Genomic DNA, 10,890 nt, shown 5'->3' on the forward strand with positions numbered 1-10,890 from the left:
ATGAAAATCCTCCCCCACACAGCCTTCTAGCTGGGTCCTCACACGTCATTATCACCCTTTTCGCAGAGTCACTTCCTTAACTGATCCCTGCAAGACCCAGGCTCTCTGGAGGACACTGAGGACTGTCCCCGCTGAAACAATTGTTTTCTGACAGTCCAACGATACCGGCCACTTCCTCTCCCTGCAACCCAGCAACCTCTTGGAGCTCAGTCAACTGTCTAATTACTCTAGCCAAAGAGCCACTGTTCAGAGCCTCGTGTTCTAGACAGGAAAGAATGTTCCTCAGTGAATAAGTCCACACCTCTATTCTGGGTAACACAGCAAAGTTAAAACGAAGCAGTTGTCCTGCAGTTGGTTCCAACTATTATGTTGTTTGCACAGAAAGCACGGAATCGAGAAGCACAGGGGAGCCCAGAGTATTCCAAGGAAAATGTTTGCAGGCTGACAAATTAGGACGCCGCTTTCCAAAAATGTGCATATAGGATATTGGCATTTTCTGCATTTAGTTAATGTAGTAGATAACAGTCTGTCCAACTGGAGTGAAACTGGGGGCTCTGATGACTGAAAATGAGTAGGTACTAAGCATTATTTTGTTCCTTTTAGACTATATGGAACAGTACATGCTTCCAATGCCAGGCACAAAAAACAAACGGTACAGAAGGGAGATAGAAAATAGACCTTAAGGGACTTCCGTGGCGTTCAGTGGTTAAGACTCCGTGCTTCCACTGCAGGGGGCACAGGTTCGATCCCTGATCAGGGAAGTAAAATCCAGCATGCCGCATGGCGCAGCCCAGGAAAAAAAAAAGAAAAAAAGTAGACCTTTAACAGTTAGTTTCGTTTCGTTCCTTTCAGAGGGAGGCAGTTAGAAAATCTGATTAAACATCCTTTCCTCCTGTGTCATCAGGAGTTTTTTCTTGAGATGACCATGGTTTTAGCAGAACTGAGATGAAACATCATTCAGAACATGAAACGTCACATTTATACAATCATCTTATAAAACCGGGTCCCCTCCCTCTGGGCCCCTGTTTCCTTTACCTGCGGGAGTATGCGGGGTGGAGGGGGTGGAAGACAATGACAGAAATGTCAACCCCAAATTGTCTTGTGCAGAGGCTGTGGAATGGAACCCAGCAGCAAAGGCCCTTTGTCAAAGGGACTTTGGGGTGTCACTGGCAGAGCTAGTGGGCTCCAAGATAAAGCTTAAACAACAACCTGAACGTTTGCATGTGTAAAACCTATAGAAGCACTGTGGAATAAGCCCGGATGTCAGCAAGAGCTAAGACGAGCGCCTTGGGAATTCCCTGGCGGTCCAGTGGTTAGCGCTCCACGCTTTCACTGGCGAGGATGTGGGTTCGATCCCTGCATCCCGCAAGCCAAGCAGAGCAGCCAAAAAGGAAAAAAAAAAAAAAAAAAGACCGGCCCCTTTAAGTCACTGGGGTCACCCCCTACCCCAGGTCTGAGCAAGCCCAGGGTTGTGATTCATTCTCCCTTCCCTGTCCCTGTCCCCATGTGTGCAGAGGGGAGAGTGTGCTGGTCTGGTCCTCACAGCGTCCACTCCTCTTTTCCTGTCTCTTGGACTCAGTCAATCTCCCTCTCTCTCTCCTTCTACGGCTTCGGCTTTGTTAAGTGGGCCTAACAGAAAATGGAAATATTGATATATAATAGATATTCTGTACTTAAAATACTGTTAACACTTTTACATTTTGTTGGCTTAAAACCAAATGAATGAGACTCTCTCTTTACTTTGCATGGCGGTGGGAGTTGGGCATGGCCCACCTTCAAGCTCCAAGTTCACCAGCTGCCTGCCGGGCTGTCCCTGTGCTCCTGGCCCTCTCTCTCTACGAAGTAGAGAAAAGAATCATCCGGCTTCAGAAACCTGTTCCCAGGAGTAAATGAGATGCAGGTGCCACACTCAGCCTGTTGCCCGATGTGGGCTAGGTGGTCCTTAGGTGGAAGCTATTTTAGGTTCATAGGTCTTGGTTCCTTCCCCTGTGTGTCTACAGCGTGGTTGCCTGAATAAATAAGATTCTTCATCCCTGCTCCAGAATCTGAAGTCATTATGACCCCACACGGAGCAGCTGTTTCCCCCCAGTTCATAAGCAATTCCCTGATGGTAAATTGCATGCCTAGGGGAACAAATGAACTTGTAGGTGATGCACAAGTCCCTGGCCTTGCGCAGAGTGGAACTCTGTTGTCACCCAAGGACTCACAGGCGTGTCAGATGTCAGAGGTGAGGTCACAGCAGGGGAACACCCAGGACTGGGGCCCTGAGCCTGACACCTCCTGCCTCTAGAGCAGATCTGAGTCATTTCAATTTCCTCTTACTTGGGAAGAGGGAAGTAGAGGGTGATTTCCTTGATTTGTACCAAAATTAGAAAAGACAAAGGCAGGTGAAGGGATCCAGAATAAGAGTTTTGTTATTGTTTTATTCTCTGAACTCCCCCTTATAGGCCTAAAAGCAGAACTTCCCAAAATAATTCAACAGTCACAAATCCTCTCCCGAGGCTAGGATCACAACTTGGGAAGACTCCTCTCTCTGGAGAGACATCCATACCCAGATGAGAATTCCCCCTAACAGACATAAAACTACCATAGCTCCCATCTATTCTCCTAAAGCGCCATTTATCTTTCCTAAAAGTCTTTTGCTTTCCCATAATTGTCCTTCTTCCCCTCCCGTGCCACTTCCCTTATTAAGATGGTTTATAAGCTCCCAGTTCTAACCACCTCCTTGAATCACAGTTTTCATGAACTCCTGCAGACCTGTGTGAATTTTAAAAATCTGTCTTTTCTTTTGCTAAACTGTCTTTTGCAGGCCCCCAATTAACAGACCTAAGAAGGTAGAAGAAACATTTTTCCTCCCTGACACTGGAGTTCACGTCTTTACTGTTAAATGCTAGAAAAAAAAATACTCAAAACCCTTGTTAGAGACGGTAAGGAGAACTGATTCCAGACTATCACAGTGGGAATGGGACCACTGCAATGAGATTTTACAACGGGGAGAGAGACTGGGCTCAACTCGGAATACAGTGTGGGCAAGTGGAAAGTTATGGAAAATTACTAAGAGGAAACATGAGGAGTAAAATGGGTCCTGGCTGAAGTGAACTAACAGGATTCTTGCTGAAGGCAAGCTAGGGGGCTTCAGACATCACCTGGGGGATGGTAGAGGGTGAGGAACTTGATCAGTTATCAGGAGTGGGGGGTTAGGGTTTAAACTGACTCAGCAGGGCTCTTGCTAAAACTAGGTTTTACAGGGAGGTGCACAGATGGGCCTAAGAGAAGGTCCAGGAGTCTGAGTAAAGTTTGGTCAAGCAAAGAATCTTTGTCATAAACTTACCCTCATTGAGTCCTTTTGAGGTTAATTTGAATGTTCTCTAAAAAGAAGGTACTATATAATATGATGAAAAGAGAAAAGTAGATACTATATGATGAAAAGAGAATGGTAAGCATAATTTATTACGGGCCTAGTAGGGCCTATGCGCTTTGCAGATGTCACCTCCTTGAGCCTCTCATGTTGCAAGCGGGACGTGAGCTCAGTGAGGGCCAGCTCCTGCCCAGGGTCCCAGATTAGTGTCCACTTGTCACACACAGACATGGACTGCACCCTCAGGCCCTGTGCCAGGCACTGGGGATAGAGGGGTGAGTGAGACAGTCACCACAGCCCCGGGACAGACCAGCTGGCTGAGGAAAGACCCCCTCAAAGAGTAAAGCACACAGAAGTAATGCCTTCGGGGGAGCGCTCACGGGGTCCCTGGCTGGGCCCAGAGCAGAGGGGAGGGAACCCTGGTGGGATCTGTGCTGAGAACAGAATCACAAGGAACAGCGGGTAAAGGAAACTGGAGGGAAGGGCATCCCAGGGCCAGGGACAGCGAGAGCAAAGGCCACACGCACACAGGACCGAACTAGTGGTGGTGCTGCGGCCTAAACCCGGTGCCACCCAGCTCCAAAGTCCATTTGACCTCACTGAGGCCTCTGTGTACCTGTAACCCCAACAGAACCAGGCCTTTTGGCTGCCTGGTGTCAAGTAAAAACCGAATCCAGACTTAGGGAAGAGAGACTTTATTGGGAAGGCTTATTGCAAGGGAGGTGGGGGCAGGACCACTGCCACAGGGAAATCACTGTGACCCACCAGATCTGGGAGCACGTCAGGCGTGAGGCAAAAACGGAGTTTCCTTCATCAGGAGCGATGAAGACGGCTAGCAAGAAGCAGGTTGGGCACAAGTGGAGGGAAGGGTGGCTGGGTGGGAGAGGAGGTCAGAGAAGGTTTTAGCTGGGCTCGCCCCAAAGTTCAGGGGCCTGGGAGAGGGAGGGAGACTTAACCAAAGTCTCACTAATGAGCACTTTGTTCCCACTGATCAATGGGACAAGCTGTTGAGCTCATCACTTATGGGGCCAGAAGGGGAAAGTGGAGGGTCCGTGACAGACCTTAACACAGGCAAACGGGGGGTTGTGGGGGGGACATGGGTAAGTCTGCTCTAACTCTGTGGCATTAAATCTGTCACCAGAAACACAAAATGGGTGGAGGGGGTGTTTCTGAACCATCGCTGTTTTTCAGGAGCTCAGTCCCCCCTTTTGTTCAAGATGGAGTCATAAATGTCCTGAGGGGGTGAACAGGATCGAAGACAGTCTCCGGCCCAGTCAGAGCCCGTTCAACCTAGTGACGAAGCCAAAAGGGGGCGTTGAAAAATCATTTGGGTTTCACTGAATGATGGTCGACAGAAAAAAAATGAAGAACCGCCAGCCATAGTTTGAATTTCAGATAACACATTTCTATAGTATAGGCATGGTCTATATAATATTTAGGACTTACTTATACTAAAAAAAAAAAAAATCATTGTTTGTCTGAAATTTCACTGTGTGTCCTGAATTTTTACGTGCTAACTCTGACAACCCTGCACTGAGTGGGTGCCTCAAAGTTACCCTAAAGAACGCTTTTTAGCTTCTCTTTCCTGACATCGGTCTCAGCACCGTAGCTGTTCCCTACACCCACTCCCCCACACACCCCAGCTCTCACCACACACTCCAGGCCCCCGGCTCCCTCTGTGTTCTCTGAACCCCTGGACCCTCCTTCTCAGCCCTTTCTCTGTAATCAATTCAGCCTCTGACCTTGTAGAGGAGCAGAATTTGCCCCCCCCCAAAAGTTTTCTCTTTGGCATGAGGATTAATTTAGGCTGATTACTTTTAAGAAACAGAAGCCTCAAAGTTTTTATTTCCTTCCCCTTAACTGCCCGAAAGAATTTAGATAAAGGGCCTGAGGTATCACCAGAGGTATCTGCGAAGAATGTGGGGAAATTCGTCAGGGCCTGAAGGTCAGAGTCCATGCTGTGTCACATTGTGTCTGCGGCCCTGCAAACGTTTGTCCACCAAACATTTGCTTTCCCATCTGCAGGTGAATTGCCTTCCTCCCCTTTGAAGTCCCAAACCCTTACCCCCAACATCCTCTTTTGTCTCTAGCTGAAGATGGTATTTAAGGTGACGGTTTGGGCGATTTTGGTGAGTTACTCAGTCTTCCTGGGTCTTTCCCATGTATACATGTTACTAATCTTTTGTGTGATTTTTCTCCTGTCACTTTCATTCTTGGACCAGCCAGAAGAATCTAGAATGGCAGAGGAAAATTTCTTCTTCCTCCACAGCCTCTGCCCTGAGGATGAAAAGTCCCAGCTCCTCAGAAAGGTGGGAGATTTTGTTTTGAATTATATTTCCCCAACATGTGACTCCAGATTTTTTAAGCAAACAGCAAGGAAGACTTTGGGTGTTTACCATTGCCTCTTGCTGCACCCGCATAAGTAAGAGGCCTCATAGAACCCAGTTTACATCCTCTAAGAGGCCCAGGGGCATAGACTATAAGAAATTGCTAACACTACAGACTGTGCTGGGAAATTCTTCCCCAATACAGAACGCTGGCTCAAAGGAATAACATCAATGTGTATAAGTACTGCCAGTAATCACAACTGTGCATGTATCATACAATACAGTTAAATCCACCATCCATCTGTGAAAAAAGTACAAAGCGACTAACAACACCCTCCCTCACTCCTCAAAGTGTGGTCCCCAGACTGGCAGCATCTGGGAGCTAGTGAGAAAGGCAGAGTCCCAGGCCCGCCCCAGACCTACCTGCAGCTCCAGACTCTGCATCCGATAAACCTGCAGGGGATTTGTGCACATTGTTTCGGTAGCACTGAACTAGGACACTTTCATTTTTGTTCCTAGAACAAAAACACCACTAGATGGCCCTTCTTGACCAAGTCAGGTATTTAACCAAAACAGGTATGATGCCCAGGACAAAAAGAGGGACTATAGTCCCTCTTTCTTATTAGCCTGATGTAATTCATATCTTCCTTTGGGGAAGAGATTGGCATCCCTGATAAAGTTCATAAGGAGTTATCTGGGAAACCAGTTACCTACCCACCCAGCTGATTGTCAGGACCATTAGCCAGTGATTCTTACTGTATTTAGCCTGGCAATGATACTTTCTTATAAAATATACGTACCTAAAAATGAACTTCTTTTTTTTTTTTTTTTTTTTTTTTGCGGTACGCGGGCGTCTCACTGTTGTGGCCTCTCCCGTTGCGGAGCACAGGCTCCGGACGCGCAGGCTCAGCGGCCATGGCTCATGGGCCCAGCCGCTCCGCCCAGCCGCTCCGTGGCATGTGGGATCTTCCCGGACCGGGGCAGGAACCCTTGTCCCCTGCATCGGCAGGCGGACCCTCAACCACTGCGCCACCAGGGAAGCCCGAACTTCGTTTCTTTTAAATTGAAGTATAGTTGATTTACAATGTTGTGTTAATTACTGCTGTACAGCAAAGTGATTCAGTTATATATACATTCTGTTTTTTAATATTCTTTTCCATCATGGTTTATCATAGGATATTGAATATAGTTCTCTGTGCTATACAGTAGGACCTTGTTGTTTATCCATTCTATCTACAGAAGTTTACATCTGCTAATCCCAACCTCCCACTCCATCCCTCCCCCAACCCCCTTCCCCTCGGGGAACCAGTCTGTTTATGTCCGTGATTCTGTTTCTGCTTCATAGATAGGTTCGTTTGTATCATATTTTAGATTCCACATATAAGTGATATCATACGGTATTTGTCTTTCTCTTTCTGACTTACTTCACTTAGTATGAATAATCTCTAGTTGCATCCAAAAAAATGAACTTTTGGTTTGGCCTATAGGGGCCTCTCCCCTTGCCTACGAGATTGTGATAAAACTTTCACACATACTCATAACTAAATTGTTTCACACATACTCATAACTAAATTGTCTTCTTTCACTCATCTAAAAAGAAATTAGAATGGATAGATTACTTAATGTGGTTGACCTCGCTCGTGTCAAGTTATGCTAAGAGGCTACCGTAAATGCAGGAAGAATCAGCAAGAGGTTCAAAGAAAACTCAGCCAGAGAAACGGCTAGACAACTATGGGGGAAAATAAAAAGGCAAAGAGTGATTTTGCACATGCACGATAGTGTAACCTCTGAACGGTGAAAACAGAAATGATATAGGATGCTTGCATTGGGAGGATGGACAAAGGGAAGCAGAGGGCAGGTGCTGAGAGCTCAGCCTGAATCCACCAGGAAGGAAGGCAACAGGCCAGGATGAAGAGGGTGAGTCAAAGAGCAGCACATACAGGTTATTCAGAAACAGGGAGATGAGTGAACTAGGAAGGAGCTAAGCTGAGCGCGGAGGGCTGTGGGAAGTGGGGAATGGCTGTTTAGTGTCAGCCTTTTCATCCTATGAACATTTAGGGATCTTAGTTCCCCAGCCAGGAATTGAACCCGGGCCACGGCAGTGAAAGCACCAAGTCCTAACCACTGGACCACCAAAGAATTCCCTCATCCTATGAACTTTTAAAACTAGTGCATTAATGATCACTTTAGGAAAAAAACTGAAAACAAACACCAAGCAATGTTTACACAGATCTAACATGACCAGAGGAAGTGAGGCCTTTATTTCATTTTGACTTCTTAATATCTTCTTTTTCTCTCCCCCATTAACTTTCAAAGGGGTAATTAACTTTCAAGTAATTTGGAACAGAGATGGCACATTAGTGAAGGGGATCTACAGGAGCTTTGCCCATAGATCATTACGGTAAGTCATCGTGACAGAAGATGACAACCAAGTAAAGTTTGCAAGTGGGCACAAATGTTGGAAGTTTGACTCAGCGGGGACAGCCCACACAGGTGGAATACGGCTTACATAGCTGCTGGTGGAAGTCAGTTATTAAAAACCCACGTCTTGGTTTTGTTAACTAGGAATTTGTTGTTGAAAGAAAACAGGAGTCCTATTTTATTATATTTATTTTAATTAATTAATTTATTTGTGCCAACTGTCCTATGATCAAGCTTGGTTCAGCTGGCCCATGACATGATAAATACTTCCCAGGAGCTGTGTGCAGCTGGGACTCCCCGGCAGATTCCTAAGAAAGAGCCCAACCCTGCAGGTTAACCTTCTGTATAACTTTCCAGTGAATAAGGTCTTGGCTAAATTACAAAAACAAAAACAAAACAAAAAAACCCAAAAAACAAAATCCAAAAAACTTTGTGCCAAGTTACAAAAGAGAACAGTCTGGTGTAGGATTCCGCCCTCTAGTGGACGGAGAGAGAAGCTCAAAATCTTGACTTGATAGAACTATTCTTCAGCTCAGTTTTTATTAACTTTTCTGTTATAGGCCTTTTGTGTCCCACAGCCATTTTTCACATAAAAAATTACTTCTTAGAGACCACAGTTTAATTATCCATTGCTACTAAAGTTTAGCATCTTTTTGAAAGACTGGACTCCTGCCGGCTTTAACACTCTTACGTAATGCAGAGGAAGAAACATCATAAATGCTTAGGCCCATTCACAGTACACAGCCTCCTATAACACACACACACACACACACACACACACACACACACGTATTCTTGGGGAAAACAAGCATGCCGTCCCCGTGCCTCGAGCAGCTGGGCCGACTCCATGAAGGGGCTGGAATGGACTGAGCAGGAGACAGCTGGGGAATATTCCAGGAGCCACACGCAGGGGTGACATCCTCCACACATGTTCTCACAAGTCTCCTCCTGTGGGTTCGAAGTTTCCCTCCATCACTCACTCAGGTGCCAGCACACTCATCATGTAGGAGGACAAACGAAAACTGTTGTCTTGAGGTGCGGTCACAGACCAGGGCTGGAGGTTCAATGTTAAGAACCCACACCCGGGCAGCATTTCAGCAGATGGAAACAGGATGCAAAGACATGTTTGTTTAATGTCCAGTGCTCTAGAGAATGTTCAACTGGAGACCCTAAGTCCTTTCTCACTGGGAATAGTGTAGAATGATCTGGACAGTTGCATGTCACTAGTAGCTCCTGGGAACTGTCTTCCCCTGTAGCGTTTCTAGCATTGGGTTTCATGCCAATCTTTCCCTTAAGCCTCTGCTTCCCCCAAGGCTGGGGTGTGTGTGTGACTCAATCAAGGACTCCCTTTCAGGCCATTTCACTCCGAGATCAAGGACCTGAGAGCTGGGAAGAGCCCTGGGAGTGTCCCATGGTTGGCACCCTCTGCTCTGTGGGCTGAGGGGTCCACAGAACTTACAGGAGACCTCTGGGACCAGGCTGGCTCGAGGCCTCGGGGGCTGTCCTGTTTCCACCTGAGCAACTCCTACCTTATCTATTTTTCCCCCACACATAAATATTCTTTTTTATTATTTCTAAAGTAAATGGTAGCACGGCAAACATATTTTTCTCCGCCTTGCTTTTCTCTTCGCTTAAAAGTATATCTTGGGGCTTCCCTGGTGGCGCAGTAGCTATGAATCCGCCTGCCAATGCAAGGGACATGGGTTCAATCCCTGGTATGGGAAGATCCCACATGCCGCAGAGCAACTAAGCCCGTGCGCCACAACTACTGAGCCTGCGCTCTAGAGCCCGCGTGCCACAACTCCTGAAGCCCGCGCACCTAGAGCCTGTGTTCCGCAACAAGAGAAGCCACTGCAATGAGAAGCCTGCACACCGCAAAGAACAGTAGCCCCCGCTAGCCGCAACTAGAGAAAGCCCGCACACAGCAACGTAAACCCACCCAACACAGCCAAAAATAAATAAATTTATTTATTTATCTATTTTAAAAACGTGTATATTGAAGGACTTTCTATCCACTTTCTCTTTTTTTATTGTGCTAAAATATAAATAACATAAAAGTTGCTATTTTAATCATTTTTAATTAGGACAAAATTTTATTATGGTAAAATATACCTGACATAAAACTTACCATTTTAATTTTTTTGTTTTTGGCCATGCGGCTTGCGGGATCTTAGTTCCCCGACCAGGGATCAAACCCGCACCCTCAGCAGTGAAAGTGCAGAATCCTAACCACTGGACCGCCAGGGAATTCCCAACCATTTTTTAAAATTAATTAATTTTATTTTTGGCTGCATTGGGTCTTTGTTGCTGCACGCGGGCTCAGTAGTTGTGGCTCGTGGGCTCTAGAGCGCAGGCTCAGTAGCTGTGGCGCACGGGCTTAGTTGCTCCGCGGCATGTGGGATCTTCCCGGACCAGGACTCGAATCCGTGTCCCCTGCAATGGCAGGCAGATTCTTAACCCCTGCGCCACCAGGGAAGTCCCCCAACCGTTTAAAAATGTACAGTCTGTGGCGTTAAGTACATTCTCAATGTTGTGCAACCATCACCACTATATCTGCTTCCAAAGCTTTTTCATCGCCCCAAATAGAAACTCCATGACCATTAAGCAGTAACTCTTCATTCTCCACTCCCCCAGCCCTGTAACCTCTAATCTACTTCGTCTCTAAGAGCCGCCTATGCTAGATATTTCATATGAATAGAATCATACAATACGAGACCTTTCCTGTCTGGTTTCTTTCACTGCTTTCAAGATTCATCCACATGGTAGCATATGTCAAAACTTTGC

Source organism: Monodon monoceros, unplaced genomic scaffold, assembly GCF_005190385.1.
Source record: "Monodon monoceros isolate NGI ecotype Baffin Bay Population unplaced genomic scaffold, NGI_Narwhal_1 Super_Scaffold_9, whole genome shotgun sequence".
Classification (NCBI taxonomy): domain Eukaryota; kingdom Metazoa; phylum Chordata; class Mammalia; order Artiodactyla; family Monodontidae; genus Monodon; species Monodon monoceros.